This window comes from Nymphaea colorata, chromosome 7, assembly GCF_008831285.2.
Source record: "Nymphaea colorata isolate Beijing-Zhang1983 chromosome 7, ASM883128v2, whole genome shotgun sequence".
Lineage (NCBI taxonomy): Eukaryota > Viridiplantae > Streptophyta > Magnoliopsida > Nymphaeales > Nymphaeaceae > Nymphaea > Nymphaea colorata.
In genome coordinates this window covers 9,457,698-9,484,700 of record NC_045144.1, presented here as the reverse complement: position 1 = coordinate 9,484,700, position 27,003 = coordinate 9,457,698, and positions in this window count along the sequence as shown.

The window sequence follows — 27,003 nt, the reverse complement described above, 5'->3', positions numbered from 1 at the left end:
AGGAAGAGGAGGATCAGCCTCCTACGATAGAAGAGATACACGACCCCGAACCCACTAAAGAAACCGAACCTGAGAGCCCAGCAGATACCGTCTGTCACTTGTTGGCCGATCCAAACCGGCCCATTGCTATGAGAGTACCAGGACTGATAGGGGACCGACATGTGCTTGTGCTTCTTGATTCAGGAGCCTCCCACAATTTCGTGGGGGATCACGTGGCAGAGGATCTTGACTGCATATAACGGAAGAGCATCCAACTCTCAGGGTGCTTGTGGCTAATGGAGCAAGCCTCACTTGCAACCGCAAGTGCACCAATGTAGAGCTCACATTACAGAAGGTTTCCTTTCGTGTGGATTTATTAGTTGTGCCCTTGTCAAGCATTGACGTAGTGTTGGGAGTTCAATGGCTAGAGACGCTTGGGGTGATCTCATGGGACTTCGCCAAGATGACCATGAGGTTTCCTAACGAGGGGCATGTTACCCTAAAAGCGGTCAACTCAAGTGTGGAACCAAGGACCACACTTAGAGCGCTTGATATTCAGCAACCCGCGATGTTGCTAGTCTCTATGGCCAAGGATGTGGATCCAGAGCCAAAGTCAGAAAAAGAGGTACCAAGTCAGATTCAGTCAGTGTTGGAAGAGTTTGGGGATATTTTTGCGGAGCCCACAGGATTGCCACCAAAGAGATCTTATGACCATCGCATAGTTCTAACTAATGGGGCAGAGCCGGTGAATGTGCGACCATACCGTTATGGATATGCACAAAAAGCGGAGATCGAGAGATTGGTCAAAGAAATGAAAGAGAGTGGAATTATTAGACCAAGCGCAAGTCCATTTTCATCACCTGTCCTTCTTGTCAAAAAGAAAGACAATACCTGGCGATTCTGTGTGGACTATCGCGCTTTGAACGAAGCTACAATCAAGGACCGACACCCCATCCCTGTCATTGATGAGCTGTTAGATGAATTGACATGAGCCACCATTTATTCAAAGCTAGATCTTCGAGCAGGATATCATCAGATACGAATGGAAGAGGGGGATGTGTCGAAGACAGCATTCCGAACTCATGATGGTCACTACGAGTTCTTGGTAATGCCCTTTGGTTTGACCAACGCTCCAGCTACGTTTCAAAGATGTATGAACGACGTATTTCGACAGTACCTTCATGACTTTGTTCTGGTCTTTTTCGATGATATCTTGTCCTACAGCCAGTGTTTAGAGCAACATGTGGGCCATCTTCGCACGGTGTTGCAAGTTTTGAGAGACAATACCCTGTTCGCCAAAATGTCCAAATGCAGTTTTCAACAGTCATCCATTGGGTATCTAGGACACATTGTGTCCAAGGAATGAGTCAAGGCCGACCCTGAGAAGCTTCAAGCAATGGACCAGTGGCCTTGGCCAAAAGACCCACGAGGGATGAGAGGTTTTCTAGGCTTCACTGGCTACTACCGTCGATTCATTCAAGGGTACGGGTTGATAGCATCTCCCTTAACGCACATGTTAAAGAAGGGGGAATTCAAGTGGACAGACAAGGCAAAAGAAGCCTTTACTAAGTTGAAGGCAGCAATGATGAGCGCGCCTGTACTTGCCTTGCCAGTTTTCATAAAATATTTCGTAGTGGAAACAGATGCTAGCGATGTTGGGGTTGGCCCTATGTTGAGTCAGGATGGCCACCCTATAGCCTTCATGTCTAAGGCCCTGACCAGCTGGGCCCGCCCGTTGTCTACCTATGAAAAAGAATTGTTGGCCATAGTATTAGCCATTGATAAGTGGAGGCCCTATCTCATTGGGCGAAAGTTCATTGTCAGAACCGACCATAGCAGTCTGCGCTATATGATCAAACAGCGAGTCTCAACCCCTATTCAACAGAGGTAGTTGGCCAAGTTACTTGGCTACGATTTTACTATAGAGTACAAAAAGGGGACCGAGAACTCCACAGTAGAGTCTTTGTCGCGCATACCCGAGCATTTCATGAACTTGTCGGTTCTAGAGTCAGACATTTGGGAATATCTCATGCATGATCAGGATAGGGATCTGAATTTGAGATTGCTAAAGCAATCCCTTAGGCAGAACCCAGATTTGAAACCCCATTACAAAATGCAGGGAGATGTTCTGTACAGAAAGAGGAAAGTAGTAGTGCCCAAGAGCTCAACTTTGAAACAAGAACTATTAAAGCACTTTCATGATTCGAGTGCTGCTGGGCACGAAGGAGTAGCAAGGACCATGACACGCATAAAGTCTTAGTTTTGGTGGGAAGGCCTTAAGGCAGACATACCAGGATATGTCAAATCGTGTACCATCTGCGAACGAGAGAAGTACGAGGCAACCAAGCCTCCAGGTCACATGAACCCTATGCCCATTCCCGACAGACCTTGGAAGGATGTTTCAATGGATTTTATTGACGCTATGCCCCGGGCAGAGGGGAAGGAAGCAGTTCTGGTGGTGGTAGACCGCCTAACTAAGTATAGCCATTTCATGGCCCTACCCAAGAACTACCATGGGCCAATGGTTGCAAAAGTCGACCAGGATTATGTGGGAAAACTGCACGGCATGCCCCAAACCATTGTGTGTGATCGAGACTCTATTTTTCTCAGCGCTTTTTGGAGAGAATATATGAATATGGCAGAAACGGTCATAAAATTTGAGTACGGCACACCACCCACAAACGGATGGGCAGAGTGAGGTAGTAAATAGAACCTTGGAGACATACTTGAGGTGCTATGCTGGCGAAAGGCCTAACACATGGGTCAAACATCTATCATGGGCTGAGTGGTCCTATAACACTAGCCATCATTCAAGAACCGGCATGACGCCTCATGAGGCATTATATGGATACCCGTCAACTTCAATCCCGTGCTACGAAGTTGATATAGCCAGGGAGGACGAAGTGGATTGTGCTCTGCGCAATCGAGATGAAATCCTGGCTACCTTGCAAAAGAACATTGAAAGAACCCAGAATGAAGAAAGCTCACGATAAAGGGCGTAAAGAGATGGAATTTGAAGTCGGCAATATGGTCTGGTTAAAAAGACTGCCAATGAGGCAGAAGTCATTGTTAGGGCAGCCCTATTCAAAACTTTTGCCCAGGTACTACGGGCCATTTAAGGTTCTGCAGAAAGTGGGAAAAGATGCTTATAGAATTGCGCTACCTTCCACGGCACTAGTACACCCGGTTTTCCATGTGTCCCGGCTTAAGCCTCACCATGGACCCGTCCCTAAACAAGACGAGCCATTACCCGATGTTAGGCCGAGGCCGTACAGAATTTTGAGGCACAGATGGGTTACTAGGGAAGGTCGGGCCAGGCACGAGGTACTCATTGAATGGGAAGGTATTGATGGTGGTATGTCTTGGGAGTTGTTTGATCGTATTAAGACCCAGTTTCCTACTACAAGAGCTTGGGGTCAAGCTCATTCTAAGGAGGGTGGATCTGATACGGTCAGACCATCAATGATGCCGAGAGAGGCCGCGGAAAAGGCCGAGAGCAGTCATCATGGGCGGGACCAGCCCGCCCTACAAGTCACTGTGGCCGACCGAGGCCATGAAGACCCAAGTGTGGGTCAAGAGGGAGGAGTGGGTGGCGCAGACCAAGACCAAATCACCACTAGTGAGCTTATTGTTGAACTTAGAGTTGATGCAGAGGGAAGAGAGGGAGGAATTGCAACGGCTCTAAAGGAGGTTCAAGGACAAGGAGGGGACCTAGGCGCGGCACTTGAATACCAAGGCGGTGGGTTTAACCTGATCTAGATCGAGTCCACCTAGGTGTCGGGTCGAGCCTAGACACCAACGCTTAGGCAAATGGGGTCCAAATCCATTACCGGACTAATGCGGGGAGGAGGAGGATCCGGTTAGGAATTGAGACAATAGGTCTCGAACTTTTCTTTTATGCATTTTGTTTGCGCTATTTCGTTTTGCATTTGGATTTCAGCTTTGGTCCGGATCGAGTGTTTAGATCCGTGTTTAGTTCAGACTATAAATACTTTGTACACATTTGATTTCGCATGCAAGAATTAAGAATTGAGTTCAATTGTTCCTTGTCTCTCTCTCTCCTCACGGCTCTCTCCTCTCCCCTTGCGCACTCTCTTTCCCCCGCACCTCTTGTCTTCTTCTTCCTCGTGTGTCACATTTAGGGAAATCGACCTCTAATGGCGAATTCTTCCAAGGCATTCTCAAAACCAGCGGGCTTTTCTTCTCTCTTTGCCTAATTCTCTTCTCTCTACTCATCCACTCGCCCAAGGATTGACGGCTTGAAGACCTCCTCGTGCTCTGGCGTGAAGAAATCTCCACGTTCCACAGTATTCCCCAACTACATTCCAGCGATTGAGGCGCAGCCACCACTTCACCACCGTGATTGCTAGAGGCCACATCGTTCCCGGGAAGGCTCATCTTCTTCTAGGCAACTAGGAGGGAGAAGCATACGACTCTAGGCTTCAAATTTGAAAGGTTAGTGTGCTTAACTAAGAGTTGAATTTGTGTAGCGACGTTGCATCGATTTGAGAAGAGATCCCACCAATAAGGAGCTTTTGATTCTCTCAGTCCCAGCCGAGAAATCATTAGATTTCTTAGGGGGAAGCTCTCCCTAAATCGGTCCTTACGAGTCACAAGGGAGACTCTTAGTCGATAATGCAAATCTTGAGAATTGAAAGTCCTTTCGTCGGTTACTTTAGTTCAAAAGCTCAAGTTTTAGTCTCGGTTTTTAGCTTGTAATCTTGCCGGAAAAATCAGAAAAGAAAAGTGAAAAAGAAAAAGAAAGAAAGGTGGCAAAGAAAAGAAAAAGAAAGAAATGAATTCGCCAAAAGAATGAGTTGAGAAAACGGCAAGCTAGGCAAGTTCGGATTATTCTAAGGACCGGCCGGAATTGGTAAATTCTGGCCACCGCTGCTACTATTCCAGCACCCAATTGGCATCTTCTGGCATTCACTTGGGGCATCCGGCCAAGGCACTCACATGATCTCGAGCTGCCCTAGAGAATCTCCAAAGATCTCGACTTCATTTGGGAATAACGTGTGGAATGGGGAGGATCTCCTAGGTGTTCACCCATAGCCGCCGGTGCATTTGGAGCTTCCAGTCATCTCTCCTACATTCGAGTTAAGTGGATCTGCCTTTTGGGCCTTACGCCATCTCCACCATACACCTAGCCCACGTGGCAAGCATCGGGAGGGTTAGAGATCCATTGAGATTGAGTCAATGGATCTTCTTCCACATTTGTTGGGCTCGCCCTCCTTGTGGAATCGAGTGGGATTCTAGATCCTAAGGTTTTAGGCTAGTGACCAACATTTTAGGCTTTTGAAACCCTCCACTCCACCACTTGTCCCTAGCCCATTCTCGTGTGACCCACCTCAGCCTAGTCGCCCACATTTGTTGGTGACACCTCAGCCTCCCTTCCTAAACTCGAGGAAGGTATCCTCCACGTACCATACACCTCAGCCAAGCTTTTAGGAGTCCAATTCCTAGTTGGATTCCCTTCCTAGATCATCGCCCCATTCCCCTTACTCGTCCTTAACCGGCCGCCACTCGCATTTGGCTGTCAACCCCATCCATTTCCATTTTTCCCTAGCCAAGACGCCCATAGACCTACCCTACCTACATTTTAGGAGTTAACTTTTGACCCTCGAGCCCACATTTGTTTGAACCCATACTTGGACCCTTGAACCTAGTCCACCTAACCTACCTCGTGTCCTATTTACAGCCCAATCTGAACTTAGTCATTAGTGGACCCACCTAGCCCGAGCCTAGCCTAGGTTGCCCGAGCCCACCTTGGTCCACCCCTAGGCGGCCACAGCCATAGCACCCAAGGCAGCCCGTGAGCCCCTTCACAGCCTTGGTCATCTCGTGGTCAGTGGATCTCAGGCCGCAACTCACACTAACGCTGCCGGCCCTTGTGCTCGTCGTCAGCCCAACGCGCGACCAGGCGGGTCGCGTCCGTCGTTCAGCTCCCTACCACGCTCGGCCAGGAGGGCCGAGCCTTTGACTTTAGGTGCGGCCAGGAGGGCCAACGTCTCCCGCATCATCGGCGTTCGCCTTAGCCTCCCACAGTCAGACGTTCAGAGTCCAGCACCAGCTCCCGTGGACGTAACCTGCTTGCTGCCGGTCACTCCGACGGCCTGTGCTCGTCACCCGTGGCTTGTTCCTGTCTGCCACCGCGTGACGCCCATGGCGATTGCTGCCGGCGCCAACCTGTGACCAGCAGCCAGTTTCTGCCGCCCAAGTCTGCCTACAGTTGCCTGCCACCTGCGGCCAGCTTGACCCTGTCTTCGGCCTGCAACCAGCAAGTTTTCCTCTTTGCAGTGGGCGACTCCTTCCACATTCTAGCCAGCTCGGGGCCGCGACTTCCTCTGCCCATCCGACGATTGGACCTGGAGTTCTCTACCCTGTAGCTGCGATACTCGAGGGTGGAATTTCCCCTCGAGGTCTTTGGTTTTTGTACGCCAATCTAGCCTTGGCCGGTACCTTCCAAACCCCCTATAGACTCGTGGGTGGTAGTATTTGCTTTCAGCCCAGCTACGGCCATTGTTGTGCGTAGAGGTACCTCGGAGGCTCCAAGCCGAAGACACGCCCTCTAGCCAACTTAGCCTCCTACGGGTGGGTGTGGTTTGTTCGATTAGGTTTGGTTTGATGGTTTGCTTGAGTGAGTTGTGAGAGATTTTTCATTGTATCGCTTGCGATTTGTACTGGCCTCACACCTCTTAGTATTTTGTAGTAGGATTGTCTTTTGGGTTGGGATTAACCTCACTTGTAATCTTAAACCTATCTGGATTTTAAGTCGGGGTTCTTGTCCGACTGGGTTGTGTCTTTGTTCTTGTTTGTCTTAGGTTTAGCTTTAGGCTGTGTCAAGGGTGATCTTGGGGGTAGACACGACCGTCGGCATGGAGTTTGGTCGACGTCGGGTTAGATCCTACCAGGTGCATAGCAAATTTTTGTAATTTGTTTTGATAGTTTGCCTCTTGGGCATTGAGCATTGCTTTCTTTTGTGAAAAAAAAATTATGAGGCAGGAGTTCGCTTGCATAATTTCTTCCTTCATGTCATAAGAAACGTTGTAGAGGAATTGATATTGATTAGAGAAATTTTGTAATCACAAAAGGTTTTTGCATTTGTTACCTGGAGGACTCAGTGCTTTGTGCCTTTTATCCCTTGGCAAGTGTTTTTTTTTTTGCCTTTACCTTTTCTTGGCTTGACGTTTTGAATTTTTTATTCTTTTTTCTTTTGGGCCACCGTTCACTTTTGAGAGAAATACCTTACTACCCCAAAACCTACTATGAAGTTCCATTGCTTCGATGTTTTTGTGTAGTTTGCTTTGTGCAACGCCATGCCTGTTGAGCTTTCTATTGAACCCTTATAGCTAGTTTTGAGTTGATAGTTCCCAAAGCAGTTGGCCTTAGGGTATCAGGTATAAAACATCCCTTAGACTTACTTGCTCGAGTATAGAAGGCTTTAGTAGGCCTGACGTAAATAAAATGTTCATGGATTGCCTTTAAGATTCATGTTGTAAGCACACGTCGTATGCCCATCCACTAATGTAGGGCTTTGAGCCAGAGGAACTTCTATGCTCACCTCGAGCTCATCGCTCGACTCATTTTGTTTGATAGCTTTGACTTGCCAAGGTTTGTCGGGTTACAAAGACTTTTCTACCATGGCCTCTCGTGCTAGATCTTCGCTATTTGCTTTATTTGTCATTATCAATATCAGTTTCTAAACATTGATCCCTCAATTTCATTAGAATTTATTGTACATTGCAAACCAATGCCCATTGTATTAGCTTGGTCACAGTCTGATCGTGAACTCACTCTTGGAATTTTGGAAAGTGTTTTGTAGGATTTTTTGAGTGAATTTCATTTAGGAATTTTATTTGGAGAGAACGTGTTGTTCAAATATTGTTGATTTTGAATTATGGTTACATTCATGTATAAACAATTTTGAGGTGTATGATTGGATTGAGGATTTCCACCCTATCAGTATCAATTAGCCAATATGAATTGTGGAGAAAGGCCTCTTTGATGACATATGGTCATTCTCAATTGGGAGTTCATTTGCCTTTAGGCCTGTCCCTAAAAAGAGCTATAGATCGGAGGACTGGGTCATTCACTTTAAAATTTCTTTCGATGAAAGTTTTAGCATAGTATCGAGCTGCTTTCGCGGTAGGCTTCAGCATGTTCAATAACTTGTAGTCTTCTTTGATCAAGGAGATCAAGCTATGTCAATCTCTTTCATTTGCATGTGTAATGGGAGCACGATTAGGGCAACAAATTTCATTGCTGATTTTTGAATGTGTAAGGGGAGCATGATCTCTGTCCTATATACTAATTCAGCTGTGTGGCATTTGTGGACATATGAATTTTGGTTCGGTATGCCCCAAAGTGCATTGTGTATTTTCTTGTGCCAATCTCAACCTGTTTCAACAGTCCTTTTTAAGACATGGATCAAAATTTTGTTGATTGCTTTCGCATGTATGTTACCTTGGAGGTAATATGAGTCAAAAAAATGACATTGTGCATTGTGTATTCTCTCAAGTTTGAAATGACTGCCATTGTCTAAAACAATGTCATGAGGAATGCCAAATCTATATATGAGGTTTTTGTGGATGAAGGACACAACATGTCCTTCAACTGTTTTTAGGGTGATTTTTTCCACTCATTTGGTGAAATAGTCAGTGGCTGCAAGAAAATACTTGTGATCATTTGATGATGGAGGATTGATTGTGCCAACCAAGTCGAACTCTTACATTAAGACAAGCTAACTAAATGGAGGTAAGGTACTGGAACATGTATTGAGGGTGCATATTATTGACATTTGATACATTTCTTTATAAATTGGTGGCAACCTTTTTGCATAGTGGACCAATAGTATCCAACCATGACTATTTGTTTGACTAGGGTTTGATATCCTACATTGCCTCTACAAATTCGTTCATGTGTCTCTTGGATAATTTCCAATGCCTTGTGATTATCGAGACATTAGGCGTACTCTGCATTGAGTCCTTTTCTGCAGAGAACTCCTGCAAGAACAAAAATCTTGTAGACTTGTATCTTAATGTCTTTTGTTCTTTGAAGGACATTTTTGGCGGAAAATTTCTGTAGTAAATACAGTGTTTGATGTTTTGATACCAAAGTATTTTCCTACTTTCTGTTTGGAACACCAATTATGGTATGATGTATGTGAGTTGTTCTAACTTACCAACCTCAAAAGATCTAAATGATTCTTTAGGTTTAAAGGTGACGGTGTAGCATGACCTAGCTAAACCATCAGTGATTGGGTTTAATTCTTGTTTGACATGTGATAGTTGATATTCCTTGATTTTCTCTATGAGGGATGTTGCTAGTTTTTGTTGCTAGTTTTTGATGAAGAACCAGTTTTTGATCCTTGATTTGCCAGTCACTATTGACCTGACTGACAACTAGGAGCGAGTCTGTAAAGACATGAACTCTTCATACTCTAAATCTGAGGAGCCTCTTCAGCCCTTAAATCAATGCCATTTTGTCTGTATAAGGAAAATTTAATTTGAGAGGGTATGGAATCATCTCGTTTTCTGGAGTAACAAAAAGCATTCCTATGTCAGCTCCTATAATGCTTTCAGAGCCATTCGAAGAACATGTTCCATAGAGGATCTTGTTCAATCATTACGATTTGTTCATATGGGAAGTCATCGTTTGTTTGGATTTCTTCTAATAGGAGAAACTTTGTCAATTGTTCTACAATGGCTTTCTCCTTAACTAATTTTTGTGATACATACTCCAGATCGTACTGCATTAATAGGACTTGTTATTTGGCTATCATCCCATTTAAGGATAATCGTTTGAGGATATACTTGAGTGGGTTGAGTTTTGATAGAATTTTTACTTGATAGGATAGGAGGTAGTGCCTTAATTTTTGACACATCTAGACCAATGCTAGGCTTGTCTTTTCATGTGATAGTAATATTTTTGTATTGTACAAATGTTTTACTGGCAAAGTAGATCGTATGTTCTATTTTACATCCATCTTTGTATTGTGCTAAAAAACCACCACAAGCTGAGTGATTTACTATGATGTATGAGTAGTGGTTTGCCCAAAACTAGGGGTTTTAAAATTGGAGGATCAATGAGATGTTTTTTTATCTTGTCAAATGACTATTGACATTTGGGTCCCCATTTAAATTTAACCTCTTTTCTTAGGAGTTGATTAAATAGTTTGCATTTCATGGCTAAATTGGAGATAAACCTCATAATTGATTGTATTCGGCCTTGGAAACTATAGAGTTCTTTTAGATTTGTTGGTGGCAGCATGTCAATGGTTGTCTTTGCTTTAGCTGTGTCCATTTTGATCCCTTTTTTGTTGACCATAAACCTTAGCAGTTTTCTAGGTTCTATCCAAACACACATTTTTGTAGGTTTAATCTGAATTTGTATTGTATGAGTCTTTCAAATACTTGATAAAAGATATTGATGTGATTTTCTTTTGTCTTTGAATTGATTAGAAGATGAGCATCCATAATGTCATGCATTTGATCATGAAATATGGCGGCTATGGCCCCCTGATCGGTTGCCCCGAAATTTTACAGTCGGAAAGGCATCACTGTGTAGCAGAAGGTTATCCATGGAGTTGTGAAAGATATTTTAGGTTGGTCATGAGCAGTCAATTTGATTTGATTATACCCAAAGTACCTATCCATGAAGGAGAATATTGGATGACCTATGTAGCAAGTCAATATTCGGCAGTATATAATTATCCTTAGGAGTAGCTTTATTCATATATTTGAAATCAATGCAGAGATGAATTGTGTCATTGTTCTTAGGAACTACCACAATGTTTGTTAACCATTTGGGATAGTCGATCGTATGAATAAATCTGACTTTCAATAGGTCTTGGAGTCCTTTCTTGTTTTGTCCTTCAAGTCTGGTTGTAATTTCCTTAACTTTTGTTTAATTGGCTTGCATTCTGGTTTTAAGGTCAACCGATGTTTGACTAGTTTGGTGTCAAGGCCAAGCATTTCCTCATAGGTCCATGTGAAAGCCTCTTGAGGAATTTGATCAATTCAGACTTTTCCTCTAGAGATAGATTAGTGCTAATTTAGTATTTTTGGATTGTCTATAGTGTATAATTAATTTCTTCAATCGGATCATGAACTACAGGTGACCTTGTTTTTTCATTTGACTGAGATCTGGATGTTCGATCTCTAAGAACTTTGATCTCATTTTGCTAGTGAAGTTTTTTGCTTTCCTCTAGATGTCATCATAAGTGAAAGAATGAAATCATGAGATGAAAATATACATCTAAATGTGGGGTACCATGACAGGTACCATTGTGGTAGGTAGAGTCCAGTTGGTATGGTTCAAATTCCAGATCGGCCTTGGCATTCACCAAAGAAAATGTAATCATATGGAAAGATGGTGTGTGAAGGGTCTATCTGGACACAAGGAAATTGACACAATTAGATATTTGATAGGATTGATGTGACACAAGATGAAATCTCATCTTGTGCAAGAATGGAAGTAAACAATCATTTCTTAGAATTCTATTGTTTTGAAAATAGTCTTGGATCCTTAACGAGCTTTTGTTATGCCAAGATCAATGGTAGTGGCTCTTGTTAAGTTTTTCTAGGGTTTAGGGCTCTTCGTTTATCCTTGTTCACCCATCAATATGCAGGAGACTGTTGTCCATTTCATTAGTAACAATGAGATTTTTGTAAGGTTATATCTTACACTGAGTCCTAAAAATAGTTTGACAACCTAATGATAAGGACTTGATAGGTAATGGGGTTTTGAAAACTTGAACGCAAAAATAGATGCCTCTTATTACATACATCCCTAAGAGATGAATTTTTGAAACTTAGAGAGCAAGGATAGGCCTCATACAATCCTTAGATTGAGGAAGGGTAGGACTAAGTTTAGGGGAGCATGCTATCTTCTCAACTGGTCCTAGATCCATAGAATCATGCATGATGCCACAGGTGTGACCATGAAGGTTTTACATAATTGATGCCCAGCATTTGAGAAAATAACTTGAGCTGGAGAACTAGACAAGAGATGATGGGTCCCACTAGGTGTGCCATCTATGCGCACCCTCCCCAGTCCTTCCTAGCAACCGTGTGTAGCCGAAGAAAAATCATGTGCGAAGTAGCAAAATTGAGTTTTGTTTTTAGGAGAAAGGGACCTGCCCATCAATATGACAATCAACTATTCCTGGCACTTTTAACAGGGGTAACCGATCTAAGGTCTAGTTTTTCTCAAGCTTTGACAAGTTATTTTTCCTACATGCATATGTAGGGATTGGATTTTGGATTCTGGTGTTCATTTTCAAGAGGATTGAAAATATTTCAGAATTTTGAAAATTGAGGGATTGAAAATTTGTATGGAATCTTTGGATTAATCTTGGACTATAGTAATTGATATATGTGTGTGTGTGTGTGTGTGTGTGTGTGTGTGTGTGTGTGTGGGTGGGTGTGGGTACTTTATGGATCACAATTTTGATGCAATTGTTGACACCCCTAATTCATCAATATAGAACGAATGGTAAGCTGGGACATAGTGATGCTGGAATACATGTAGCAACTATATTAATTCTGGGTTTGGATCTAGGTAGGCCTTGTGGTCTGTCCCCCGTAAGCTCATCCGACCGACTAGGTGGGCCTGTACATGTCTGCCTTGACAATGGAAATTGGGGCTTTTTAGTTGGTAGTTGGTGCATCACGCACACAAATTTTCTGATGCCCATAAAAAAGGAAGCGTTTCCCCTTAACGTGCTACTTGGATAACCCTTAATGAAGTTGACAAGTATAGAGGTTTAAGAGATCTTCCGTTGTAGAAAAATTAAAATCCCACGTGGGGTGGAGATGCATGTCGGCCCGTGCAGGCAACTAAGTGAATGGGTCCGCAGCTTGACCTAAATGGGAAATGAACTTGGGTCCTAGGTCTAGCCATATAAGTTGCCCCACTAGACTTAGGAGTGCCTTACCATGCCCCCTGGCCTGAAATTTCCAGCTCCACTACTGTTTTCAAGGTGCGAACATGCCGACATGGGTGGGCCTAAGCAACAAGCTCTTGTCAAATGTACAGGAGACACTACACATGCACACAAACACACGAATACTGATGCAGGGTTTTAAGAGGTAACACCTCCACCAGGACTGCGTAAGAATGAGTACCACAATTAGGGTCACATGCACGTGCATTGTGGTGCTATAGAGTTATCTCTTGTGGTAATCCTCACAACTTTGTAGTGAGTCCTCCACGTCTTTCTTCCTGCTTTTTGAAATCAAACAAGTTCGGTAAATGGAACGTAGAATAAAAATTCCACAAAAAAAAGGTGCCCAGTACAAAATACCCAGCAGATTTATGCACGGGTACTTAGTTTCACGTATTCAAATGCCACCTGAGAGTTGGATTTGGCTCCAGACACGTCTGAGGCTGATGGAGGTTCAACCTATTCAAACTCCAATCTCGTTAACCCTCTTGTACAGAGTGGGTATCATGTACGGGAAAGGAGATCTGTGCTATGACAAAATCACAATTATGAAGTTGAGAGTACCGTTACTCGATGAAATTGCAGTGTGAAAATAAGGTATGATCGTCACATGATCTAATAGACAGAGGGTTCTAAAAAATCCATCATCTTGGTGAAGCAGCACAAACAGTAAGGCGACCACCTTATTTCATAGCAGCAGAAAAGGCCCACCTCCCTACTAATGGCATGGGCCCTTGGATATGGACATGGACAGAGATGCTATTGTCTATGGCCAACCAATAGAGGACCACTTTAAGATTATGTCTTCGGAAAAGTTGGCATGTTTGTTGAAGATATGTATCCTTCTTGTGCGTTTAGAGAAACCATTCCATGAGTTTCAAACCCACACATCTACGGCACATCGCAACTGCGGTGCGCAGGTTCACGGCCAGAGTGTGGCTACTTCATAATAACTTCATATGGTCGCTCTTGTCTACGAACCTGCGCGTGGTCCTTTGTGGTAGTAACCTGTCTATATCTAAATATCTAATGGTCTTGATAGACGTTAATAAGTGCAAAAGCGAATTCATATAGTCAAGGACACGATATTGCAAATAAATTAATGCATTTATGATTTTTTGCACTAGAGAGTCCAAATAGAGTGCATAATGGAGTGTACAAGTGAAAATCATGCTTGCTACAGTTTCTGTAAAACTAGTAGTTAACACATCTGCAATCTACCTCGTGATTTTCTCACATGCAATTAAACATATTTGATTGAAATCAACAACTTACTAGGTTGAATCTCATCTACCTCAATTCACTTAAAATTTTTCAAGTTGGGTCGTTCTTGAGGACCCAGTTGGGGAACAGTCCAAATATCATGGGTAGTTTTAAATCTAATGTTTCCTATCCTCGGGTGATGAAAGAGACCGGCCTAATCAAGTACTTCACGATCACGTATGTTTCTTTATACTTTTGATCGTGTGACTCTCGAGCATAAAAAAAATTGATAAGAGTATCGTGTAACAATTCAAGTAATGGAGTCCCTTAATTTGAAATAAAACATTTCTAGCTAACGCACCACAAGAATACTAAAAATAGTTTTATGAACCCTAGATGAAATTCATCCCCAAGTCCAACCTATATTTCCAAAATCTTGAAATCCATGTAGAGGTTTTCTAAAAGACGCCCTTATATCATCTTTAATTCTATAGAAAATATGATACCCTTCATCCGCTAAAATTTGTAAAGGGTATCCATGTGCCTCCCCTCAAATGTTTTTATCTCTACCACTTTCAAACACCTAAATTCTTCACTTCTCCTTTTCCCTATTTCGCCCTTCATTCTACTCATTTTCCAACTATTTCAGATAATCTTCTAATCATTTTAGGTCGTTTTCCAAATATTTTGATTCTGTGTTGGCTCTCCATTCAGAAGCGGTCCTAAAACTGCCTTCTGCAACCACCGTTAGGTTGTGTCACCCTTGATCCAGCCAATTGGCAAACCGCGACACTTATCCATTTTAACCTTCATCCCAAAGAAAGCCATTCAAGCGCCCAATTAGGGGTGATTTAAACTCACTTAAGATTGATCTAAACTCACTTTAATTAGATAGAAGAATCATCATGTTGAGCTCGCTAGTGTTGAGTTCATCTCATGTCAACTGAACGTAGTCCAGTTGAACTCGGCAGGCCCATTTCCTTAGAAATGGCCCATTTCTGGTGCAATTCTGTAGATATAACTTGCGCCAAGCTCAAATGAAGTTTATCATACCTCGTTCAACCTAACCTTAGACACCAATAAGTTGTAGGCACCCGGTTTCGGTTTCGGCACCCGGTTTCGGTTTCGGCACCCGGTTTCGGTTCAGACTCTGTCTGAATGAAGCTGATATTTAGAGGATAATCTACCTATGCGCAACTTTGATTGGCAAAATCGTAAAAAAAAATTATAAAATCAAGCAGGGACGAAAATTGTTCATTCATATATTGTCTCTAATTACCTTGACATTCATATTTTAGTCTCGAGAAGGTTTGTACACTCAATTCCTAAGCTTTCATAAGCCATAGGATTTGAATTAAATAGTGAGCCCCACAACTGAACCAAACAACAGGCCTACTTGGCTCATCCCTCAGCTGAACTAAACTTAGGGCAGGCCCCTATTAGGCTAGTTACCCTATGGAGTCCAGTTTTCTTCTTCATACTAGACCAATTGAACCTATTAAACTAGCCTAAGTATGCCTATTTCAAGCCTGGTGCACCGAAGTTAAGTCCCAAACTGAATGCAGTCCTTGCTGAGCCAGCTGCACCTACTCCCAGTGCTAATTGGCTAGTCTGTTCCAAGCTTGATTGAGCTAAAAGGGACCTACATAAGGCACACCCCTGCTCTGGATCCCGTATCCAATTTTCTTCTCTTTAAGTATCAGACCCTTGATCCAAATCCTTTATGCAATCTTTAATATAGTATTCATTTGTCTGATCTGAATTCTCAATCCAATGATTAATCCAATGTCACTTATCTCCTCTGGACTCTCAATACAATCTGTAGTCCAATATCATTTGTCAAATCTAGATTCACAATCCAATACATGGGTACAATCTGTAGTCCAATATCATTTGTCAAATCTAGATTCACAATCCAATACATTGGTTCTGACGCAGTATCATTTTCTGTATTTGGATCTCCAACAAAATCTAAATCTGTCTCTATTGAATATATGATCTATTTTTCCATTTTAAATTTAGATTGCAATCTAAAGCTTCTGTTGGTTCTGAGATCCAAAATTTAAATCCACATAAGCATGCCACCAAGCACCTGACCAAAAATCATTCATCTCAAGGCTTAACCAGGGTCTTTATATTTTCCAAACCCTGGAGAGACACCAGAAAGTAAGTAGTGCTGCTTCATTGCAGATCAAATCTATATTTTAAATCTTTAATCGGCTACTGTGAGCTGGATATAAACCAACCAAATCATACCATATAGTCTCAGGTCCCGTAAGAGCTGTCCATCTCATAGTTCCATCTTTTTCTTAATCTCAAAAATCCTAGAGCCACCCCAGGAGGTTGGCCTCCCATGGGGTGGCTCTTCTCCTTACATGGTGGAGAACGTCCTCCATGGTAATCTAGGTTAAAATCCTTCTCAAGTCTTCAACTCCTCTCTTCAAAGTGATGTCCGCTTCCCTAGGTTTTGTTCCTCCTTTTTGTCCATCCTACTTTTTTTCCTCTTCCCTTTCACTTGTCCCCTACTTCCTCTTTTTCTTGCCCTTTGTTTATTTTCTCTGGTTGATCCCCTTAGTCAAGTTTTCCCTACTTTACTACGTCATTCTCTGGTCACATACCTCCTTATGAAGGTTCATGGCTTGCGTAAAGTTTGCTTAAGAGCAAGAGAACAAGTTGTTCATGGAGGAAGATTGCGGTGACATGGGAGAGTATGGAAAGGTAGGCCTTTCATTTCCCCTCTTGTTATTGGTTTTCAGTATTCCTATCTATATGGTAAGACCTGGATCATGGCTTCCATAAAAGCCCTAGTTTCCTCTCTCTCTTTTCTCCCCCTTTTATGACATTTCATTATTTTGTTCTTAGATTGATCTCATCAGATGGAAACTCCCTCTTAAGGCTGACATGAAATTAATTGCTCTCCCTCGTTCTACACTCATGTGATAAAAGGCCTTAAATGCAGACCTTAATTGTTCTACACTCATGTTAACCCAATATGCATATGTGCTTACATCAAAATGATGTTTCAAGTGCCTACAACCATGCATTGCATGTCTCTTTTATTTCCTTAATATTTCTTAGATTGTTGATGCATATGGCAAGTGTGTTTGGAGTGCACTTTTTCATTTGTACCTATTGGTTTGGTTCTCTTCTAAAATAATCCATCTAAGCTGCGTTTTTCATGTAAATCATTCAAGATCTAAGTCGAGATTAGACAACTCTAAATTCACCTTGGGAGTTTTAGTTCTTCACAAACTTTCTTTGCATAAAAGCTAATTTTCTTAAATTGGCATAGTTTCGCTTAAATTTGTGAACCCATGTCTTCCAATCTAGACCTCATTTTCTAGTTTTGTAAAAGAAAAGTCTTCCACCTTGTTTCTAGTTTACCCAGCTCAATTTTTAGGAAGAACTGAGAAATTTTACCATCCCCCTACCCCCTGGCCAAATTATAAATGACTATTCCCTAAAAAATACAATTTGCAGGATTTGGGTCCCAAAAATTGGTTAAACTGTGAACTCAATAATTTGAGTCTTTAAGAAAAACTTTAGGATTAGTAAAATGGGTCCATTTCTATCATATGTCTAATTATCTATGACCAGTACCCAGGTCCAAGGAGTCTAGTCTACGTTTTAGGCCATTTTGCTAAAATCTCTTTTTTGTAATCTCTTTTTGTATTTTTTTTTTCTGCACAAATCATGATTTCTATCACGGATTGCTTGCATCATCGGTTTTTCAATTCCATCACATGGAACTATGTCTTCGTTACACCCTATGAAACCCAAGTGTGCTTGTGTGCCTCTCAATATATTCGAGAGGGTCAATGTTCAATTATGATTATTCCTGGTTTCATATCTATTACCCAGGTTTTTGCCTAACTTCATTGCATCATACCTATCATCCTAAGACAAGTTTTTCTTTTCAACCATTTGAAACAATCTAAATATGTTATAGTATTTCCTAAAGTTTTGGCATGAATCCATTTGGTGGGGTAGGTCTTTTATTTATTTTACCATAATTTATTTTTGGTTATTGTTCTTTTTTCTGTTTTTGTAATAACAGAATTTTCAGCTGAGTTTAGTTTTTTCTTTCCGAATCTGGAATACATTTTCCAAATCTATCACTTGCGGTAATTCTCAGTACATGTTTACTTCCTACAGAAGAAACGTTATGCCAATTCATGGTCATTTTCTATCTTTTTGTTATATCTCTCAAAGGTTTGTTTTTGTCATTGTTTTATTTTCTATAGTTGGATATACTTTGCCCTAACTTTCTTGAATTATATTTCAGTTTCTTTTACCGATTTTATGTTTTCCCACATGAACTTGGTTTTTACATGTAATTAGTGCATCAACATCAATTTTCATAAGAATCCAAGGTCGTTTAGGTTGTCTCTCATTTACTTTATGATTGCCTATTTTATGTAAACATTTCGTTCTATATTTTCTGCACAATCTAATCTTAAGTGTGAATTGCTTGAACGATATCCTGATTTCTATGTTGATATTTTCTGTTCTTTTGCTTGAGTTAAATTTACATGCATGTCTAGCATCCATGGTAAATTTTTCAGGCACTTACATGCTCATTTCCTAGGGTTTTGCATCTAACTATGAAATATAGGTTTCTATGGATTTAAAGGTTTTGCATTCATGCATACATTCAGTTATGGGGTTGCATAAGATGGAAAACAAGTTAAAGTCGAAGTCCCCAAGTGGAGACAAATTGATGTCATTGAGTTATCCTTGAATTGTATACATATCATTTCTCTAATTTCCTCATTTGTTACTTATGAAGCTGTTTGCTTTTCTCTTTTGTTTTCCTATTTCTTATTATTATTCAATTCCAAGAATGTATAATGCAATAAAAGAAAAATAATAGAAGATGCTTATTCTTTTTGCTTTAGTTTAGGGTTGCATCTCATATAGTTCTTTTATATCTCCATGCATCTGATCCTATAAATTTTCTATTGTTCCCACTTATGGGCTACAATTTGGACTGCCACCATAGAAGAATATGATCACATCTCGGTGTGAGCTGACTAGTTGAAGTGAAATTGAGCTGCAAATATGCCGAATAGGTGAGAGAGCAACATTGTGTTGTCCATTCTATAGCTCCAACATGGATCCTAGAACTGAAAGTGACTCAAGAAATACTCAAGTTGCATTGAGATAGTCCTAAGATGTGTTCAGCCAAGTTTGACAAGGTCCTATTGATTTATCGCAAGTGACTTGGTTCAATGAACTGTTCTGGATAGAGTGAGTTGGTTTTGACGTAGAGAAAAAAAGATTGAACTAGCTTTAGGCAATTCTCAGAGTTCTAGGGGGGAGGGGTGGTGGGCCTTTGAGATTCAAGACAAAATGGCAAGGCTTGGGTGTAAAGTGGTCTTTTAGCTGAGTGGCAACCTAGAAGATTGTGGTCTACTTTTAGATGCATAAGTGCCATTATGTTTGTCCATCGTTCAAAATGAGTGGCCCCTACATTTGAAATGCCTTAAGAAAATCCGTTCAAAAACCTCTTTGTAAGGGGTAAAATGGTCATTATAAAAAAATTGAAGTGTTTACAAATGCCCCTATTTGCTATTAAGTCAGTGAGAGTCGTACTTACTGGTAAAAATAAAACACACCAAATTTTGCATGGAATGTTTAGATCATGATGTACAAGGCCGAGACCTCTAGTTTTTAAAAAAAATGCCCAGCGTGAGCACTGGTATGACATTGTGAAAGGTGCTTATTGAGAAATGCTTGTTCAAAGCCTTATTTAAAAGATGATCCAGTTTAAAAACTGGTACGATGCTGCAAGAGGTGCTTGTTAAAGCATTGTTCAAAAGGTGCCTTAGCCGTGACAATTTTATGAGAGCCCTTGTAAAGTTTACCATTTGATGAAAAAAAAATGGTAATTCCAAATATTGTATTCATATAGACACTTCAATTTTTTCATGTCAAATTGACCCATTTTACCCCTTATATATGAGATTTTTAAGTCAATCTTCCCAAGAAGAATTTAGATGTATTATCATGAATTACATTAAAGCAAATCATATACCCTAAGTATCAATCACCAAGACCCAAAGCATCTAGGTGTTTGCCACCTAAAAATGACCATTTTAACCCAATCATCCATATTTCGTCTAAGTTTATAGAATAGCTATAGAAATCATCCACCTAAAAATGACCATTTTAACCCAAATCAGCAACAATTTTTGAAACAAGTTTGCCAACTTACATTTGGTCAAAAATGGCTCATTTCCCCCAATTTCCTACATTTCTTGCCATAAAAAACACTTGCACACTGACCAAACTCATGATAAGATCCCCCTAGTGCCAACAAAGCATTTCCAGCTCCATTTTTAGTTTCCAAACCCAAATTTTAGTGTTAGAACAACTGTTTCTAGGAAATGGTATCTCATTTCCCCCATTTCCACATGCCTGATGACCATTTCTACTTTATTCCAATGAGCCAGCCCAAACTGAGTAGGGATCATATTATTCAGTGTTGGATCTGAGTCTTTCTACTTTTAGTTTGAACAATGTTATCTTCAATTGAGTGTAATCATAGTTTTCCAATAACTATAGAGTGTCCATTTTCAGACACTATCACTAGTGACTTCTAAGCATATTTTTGAGAGATTTGAAATGTCAATTTCAATCAGATCGAACTAATTGATTCAAGATCGCTCTAGTAGAATATCAGTGTGTTCATTTCTCAATATAAGCCCAAATATGTATTTTCCTTATTTTACCCATTACATTCCCATTTATAGGTTTAAAAACTTATTTGGTCAGTTTTCAAAAATGTGATTTTTCATCGGAAAACATAGGAATTCTTTAGTCGAACATGGCACAACCCCTAAACTGAACCTAAGCTATGTCAGTGTTGTCAAATTACCCAATTAGGCTCACAAAGCCAAGTTTCTATGCCAAGGTTTAAAATGTCATTTTGATAGGCTTAGGGTATATATGTGCTAATCTAAGCTCAACGGGCTCATGTAGGGTCAGGGCCTGCTTAGAACTGAGCAAGGCCAAGATTAAACCTGGTTGAACCTATTTGAGCAAAACTGAATCTAGTTTAACCTAAGTCAGTTTGTACCTACAACTAGTAACATCTAGACCTAGATCAAGTCCAGGTCAACCAGACAATCATTGAGCTTGAACCTATTTGACCTACACTGAGCTTAGTTTGGGTGCCTCAAGCACACATCCTTGATCCATATCCTTTTTCATATTTCAGATCCATGATTTGGTATGATTCAAATCTAAATATGTGTATTAGATCTCCATATCTTAATGTCTCAATCAAGATCTCAATGCTGAGTTTTGATCCAAGTCCTAGGTCCAAATTCTTCTTCAAACCTCAATCTAGATATTCTCCTAGATCCATAACATGATATGAGTCTGTATATGAATCCAAATCTTAGATCCAAATTGACCAATATTAACACATGTCAGCCAATTTAATCTCTTACATGGATGACACTTATCAATCATCTAACGTATTCCCAAGGTTGCGTGTCAAAATCCTAACCTTTAGAACTTTGGACACTTGTCAAAATTTAATCTTTTGAGAATCCTCTAAAGGGAACATCGCCAACATTTGGAACCCCTCCAAAGTCTATAAATAGGTTAGAGAGGGGACGCCCAACCCATCTACGACCTTTCTTCTTCTCCTAAGGTAAGCTGTAGATTATTTTCTTGATTTTCTCTTGTGTTTCGTTAGATCACTAGCTTTTCTTTGATCTTTTATTTTGGAGCTGCATTGAAGTTAATGCTAGCATTGACTGTGCTTCCATGGACATCCTAGCTTGGCACAAAGAAGAAGAAGAAGAAAATATGAAGATAAGAATAAGAAGATGAACTTGAAGCGAACAAGGAAAAGGAAAAGAAGCAAGACACGTTTTTCTTTGTTACCCTTCTAGATTTTGTCAATCTCCCTCCTCGCTCTCCCTTCTTCTTGTCGCTGCCCTTTGAATTCCTTCTCTCCTCTTTTCCACATCTCCTTTTTCATTCTCCTTATGAGCCACAACAATTTCCTCAAAATAATGGAAATCAACCAAATAGATCTTATCACCAAAATCAAGGTAACTGTGGGTTTAAGGACTCTAACTCAGCGAATCAGCCAGTAGTATGTAAATTCTGTGGCAGGAAAATCACATAGCTCGTGAATGTTATGATATTCCTAAAGCATTTGCTGCTATTTCCTTGGGTCAGCAACCTACTGATACAACATGGAACCCAGAGACAGGCGCTTCTCACCATATGACTGCACAAGAAGACATTCTCGCAAATCAGATTATATGGGTACACATGGTGTGATGGTTGCAAATGGATCTAATGCTCGTATCTCCAATATTGGTAATGCCTCTATATCTACTAATTAATTTGCCTCATGTTCTTTATGTTCTTGGAATTGCTAGAAATCTACTATCTATAGCCAAATTCACTAGAGACAATCAATGCTTCTTTAAATTTTATCCTCATAAATTCTTGGTTAAGGACATGCAGACCAGACACACACTTCATCAGAGACTGAATAGGCATGAATTTTATGTTTGGGCCTCCTCTTGGCCTCTCAAAGTCGAAAACGGGCTTGTGTGCAGCAGACACGTGAAAAAACCTCAAGATATCAAGCATTGTCTACTTTAGCAAGGAATATAAGATGCCACTGTTTGGCACTGTCGCCTTGGTCATCCTAGCTCTAGAATATTGAATTTATTGAATCAGACTTCTTCTTTGTTTGTTTAGGCATTATCAAGATGTTGATTTTCGTTCTAGTTGTGTGGTTGGAAAAATGCATTGCTTACCTTTTGAAAGTTCAAATAAAGTTGCTAGCTTTCTTCTTGAAATTGTGCATGCGGATCTATGGGGCCCAGCTGCTCAAGAATCTAGAGAGGGGTATTGGTATTACTTGCTGCTTGTTGATGATAATTCTAAATTCTCACGGATCTTTCCTCTCACCAAGAAGTCAGACACTTTCAAATGTTTCAAAAACTTCAAAAATATAGTTGAAAATAGATTGGTCGGAAAATAAAAACTTTTCAGAGTGATGAAGTGGGTGAGTTCATGAGCCATGAGTTCTCCCAATTTCTTAATGATCATGAAATTAAAAGTAGAATATCATGTCCACATACCCATTAACAGAACGGCATTATCGAGAATAAACATTGACATGTGGTTGAAAGTGGTCTTACCGTGATGTCTCATGCTTCACTAAAGGATTTTTTATGGTATGATGTCTTTAAAACTGCAGTACATATTATCAATCACATTCCTTCTTTTCAACTTGGAAAGAAGACTCCGTATAAAATGTTATTGAAATACAAACCAGATTTAAAACATCTCCATTTGTTTGGATGTACATGTTATCCTGCCTTGGAGCCTTACAGGTTGAACAAGCTTGCTTCAAAATCCAAGGCATGTACTTTTACTGGATATGACATTTGCTATAAAAGTTATCTCTATTATGATCCAATTTCTAGAAAGACCATCATCTCTCGCCTTGTGGTATTTGATGAAAATAATTTTATATTCCCAAAGAAGAATTTTTGTGCCTCAGATATAGCTAAATGGCTTCTAGAGGAAAAAACGTCTTCAACAAGCATGTCAGACAATGAAATTATTGAGTTGCCAAATCTTCTTAACCACACTCTTCATGGTGCTCAACCTAGACAAGAAGACGACCAAGTGATCCCTCAGCAAGACTTGCACGACACATCCGATGGTGCAGAAATTGTAAATCAAATGCCTCAACACACTCATCACATGGTGACCAAATCACAAGATGGCACAAGATGCCTAGTTCCTTTCTCTTTTCTATCATCTTATTCTCCTGGAATGAGTTAAGAAGACGAGGAGCCTCACACTTTTCAGCAAGCTCAAAACAATATCAAATGGATGAATTCTATGAATGAGGAGATGTCTGCATTAGAACAGAGTCAAACTTGGGACTTGGTTCCACCACTGGTCAACAAAAATATTATTGGGTGTAAATGGATTTATAAACTCAAGCGCAATGCCGATGGATCTATTGCTCGACACCATGCTAAATTGGTTGCCAAGGACTATAGTCAACAGGAAGGGGTAGACAATTTTGACACATATAATCTTGTGGTCAAGCCTACCACCATTTGTCTAGTCATATCTATTGCCATAAGTCGGTGGATTATTCAACAACTAGACATCGACAATGCCTTTCTTCATGGAGCACTACAAGAGAATGTATATATGATGCAACCTCCAGGCTTTGAAGATAAACACGTACCACATTATGTATGCAGATTACAGAAAGCATTATATGGTCTTAAACAGCCTTCATAATCATGGTATGATTGATTAATGATATATCTAGAAAATTTTGGTTTTCATAATTCAAGGCAGATTCCTCTTTATTTATTGCTAATTGCAATAATCAAACTACACTCATACTTATTTATGTTGATGATATTATGATCACAGAAAGCTCCAATGATTATATTCACAATCTTATAAAGGCATTTGCTTAAGAATTCTCTATTAAAGATCTCGGATCCATTCACTATTTTCTTGTGACTGAAATTGGTAGAACAGAGAAGGGCTTAGTTCTATCTCAGTGCAAATATATTAAAGAATTATTTCACCAATCTAATATGAAAGAAGTCAATCCAATGGTTGGAGGACTATTAACTCCACACCATCAAAATATAGTTGACATACTTTCAAAGAACCCTCCACTTATAGGAGTATAGTTGGAGGACTATTATATGCCACATTTACAAGGTCTGACATTGTTTTGCAGTAAACAAAGCTTGCCAATCTATGCATGACCCGACTGAAGAGCATTTGAGCTATGTCAAACTAATATTGAAATACCTTAAAGGCACTCTAAATCTTGGTCTTCATATTAGTAAGAGTGACTTTAAGTTATGTAGGTATGTTGGTGCTGATTGGGCAGGGTGTCCAGATGACCATCGATCCACTGGTGGGTATCATACCTTTCTTGGAGCTAGTCTTATTTCATTGAGTTCATCCAAACAGTTTCTTGGCGCTTCCTTTTATCTTATTATTTTTATCTTTTTTCATTTATACTTGTTTCTTCCTTTCCCCCTTCCTTTTTCAGAATTCAAGGTAGGAGCCAAATTCAGCTCAAATCGGCATTACCCATCCTGGATACAGTTTCTCTCTTCATAGTTTTGATCCTTGAAGGTGGGGGACTCTTCACCCTGAACACAATCTTTTTTCTACCTATCAGTGGAACTTTGTTGTCCTTTTTTTTTTTTGAAAAAAGGATAGTGTTTTTCCAAATGAATGAAATTCATCACATATAAATAATCGTGGACAAGGCTTATAGGCCAGAACAAAATTTTATGTTAATAAAAAATGGTTTATTTTGTAATTCAAACAAAACTTTATCCACCCACGCACCTTATGTGTAATAGTTAAAAGAACTTAGGTCGATTTTGAACAATCAGTTTTAAATATGGAATATGACCGTAAAAGAAAATCACACCTTCATAAATGACTATACTTTTTTCATCTTTCATAATGTTTCCATTTAGGGTGTTTTTTGGCGATAAACATATACTGTTTTTCTAACACACGTTCCTATGACATGTGTTTTAAAAACACTATTTATTGTTTCAAGAAATGTGGTATAATTATGGCCAACATTTAATTGTTAGGTTTGCAAACAATATCTATATCTACAGTTACATCTTGTTTCGTCAAACAAAATTATGGTACTTGTATACTATCATGTATACATTTTGATAACATATATATGAACAAATGTTATTTTAGGTTACTACCCAATAGTGCAAACACTTCGTCACAACTGTAGGCAAGAAATGTATTTCTCCAACCAGAGAATCATATCCCCAAAGTAATTAAGCAAAGGATCCATTAAATATTTAAGAAAAAATTTGAATAGTGAAAGTTATTGTTAGCTGCAGCCTCATGAACACCAGGATTGTGAGTGCGATCTAGTTAGACTTTGTCTTTTGTCATTTTTGGCCTACACTAGATCGGATACCTACCCCACTCAATCTCAATTATATTTAGCTTCTTTTAAATTTTTTTTCCTTGTTCCGACAACTTGTACCATGCGTCCATGGACAAAGGAGAGGGCCCAACTCATGTTAATGGCATAGCGACCTTCTGTAGTAGAACATGCACTGTGTAAGACCTTGATCAAGTTGGTACCCAACACACGGCCACTAGGTCCTCTAGCATAGGGCCAGCCAATTGTAGACCATTTAAAGATTCTGTTCCTCAGCAAAACCCGTAAGCTTGTGGACGATATCTTCCCAATATATCTACAAAGCTAGCGAAACCATCTCATGCGCTTTAATCTCATCAATCAAATTTGTGGATCATTGTCTACATCTTGGCTCCACAATAGGCCTGCAGGGCTTAGGAGAAAGTAGGCTTTAAATGACCACGCTGAACTTGTGCTGTCAAGGGTTCGATGTAGGTATTCGAGCCCCAAGTGTGGCTTCTTTTTTATGAAAAGAACTGAATTTCCAGACTGGACCTCTCCAACACCCTTAGACATTGGGCCTCCTATGGATCTTGTCGCCATTCAGTCTGTCATTTTCAACAGTTATTTAGAGCAATCAATTATTGTGGCCACTAGACCACCGTCTGCTTGGCTATTGAGTTGGGCTTAATACCATTATGTTGGCGAAGCTGTAAAATTTTACTACTTGGGCATCAACTTGTTCATGAAGAATCCGCCTATCTGTAACTTGCCTAAAAAGTACGCCAGATGTCTAAATTAAAGAAACAGAAACAGCTTTCCTCTCTGCTTTTCCTTTTCTTTGGTGCTGCCACTGAACATTTTTGTCAACGCATAATACTAATGAGAGGCCAAAGTGACAAAGATCTGGGGTGATTAATTTCAAGGAGGT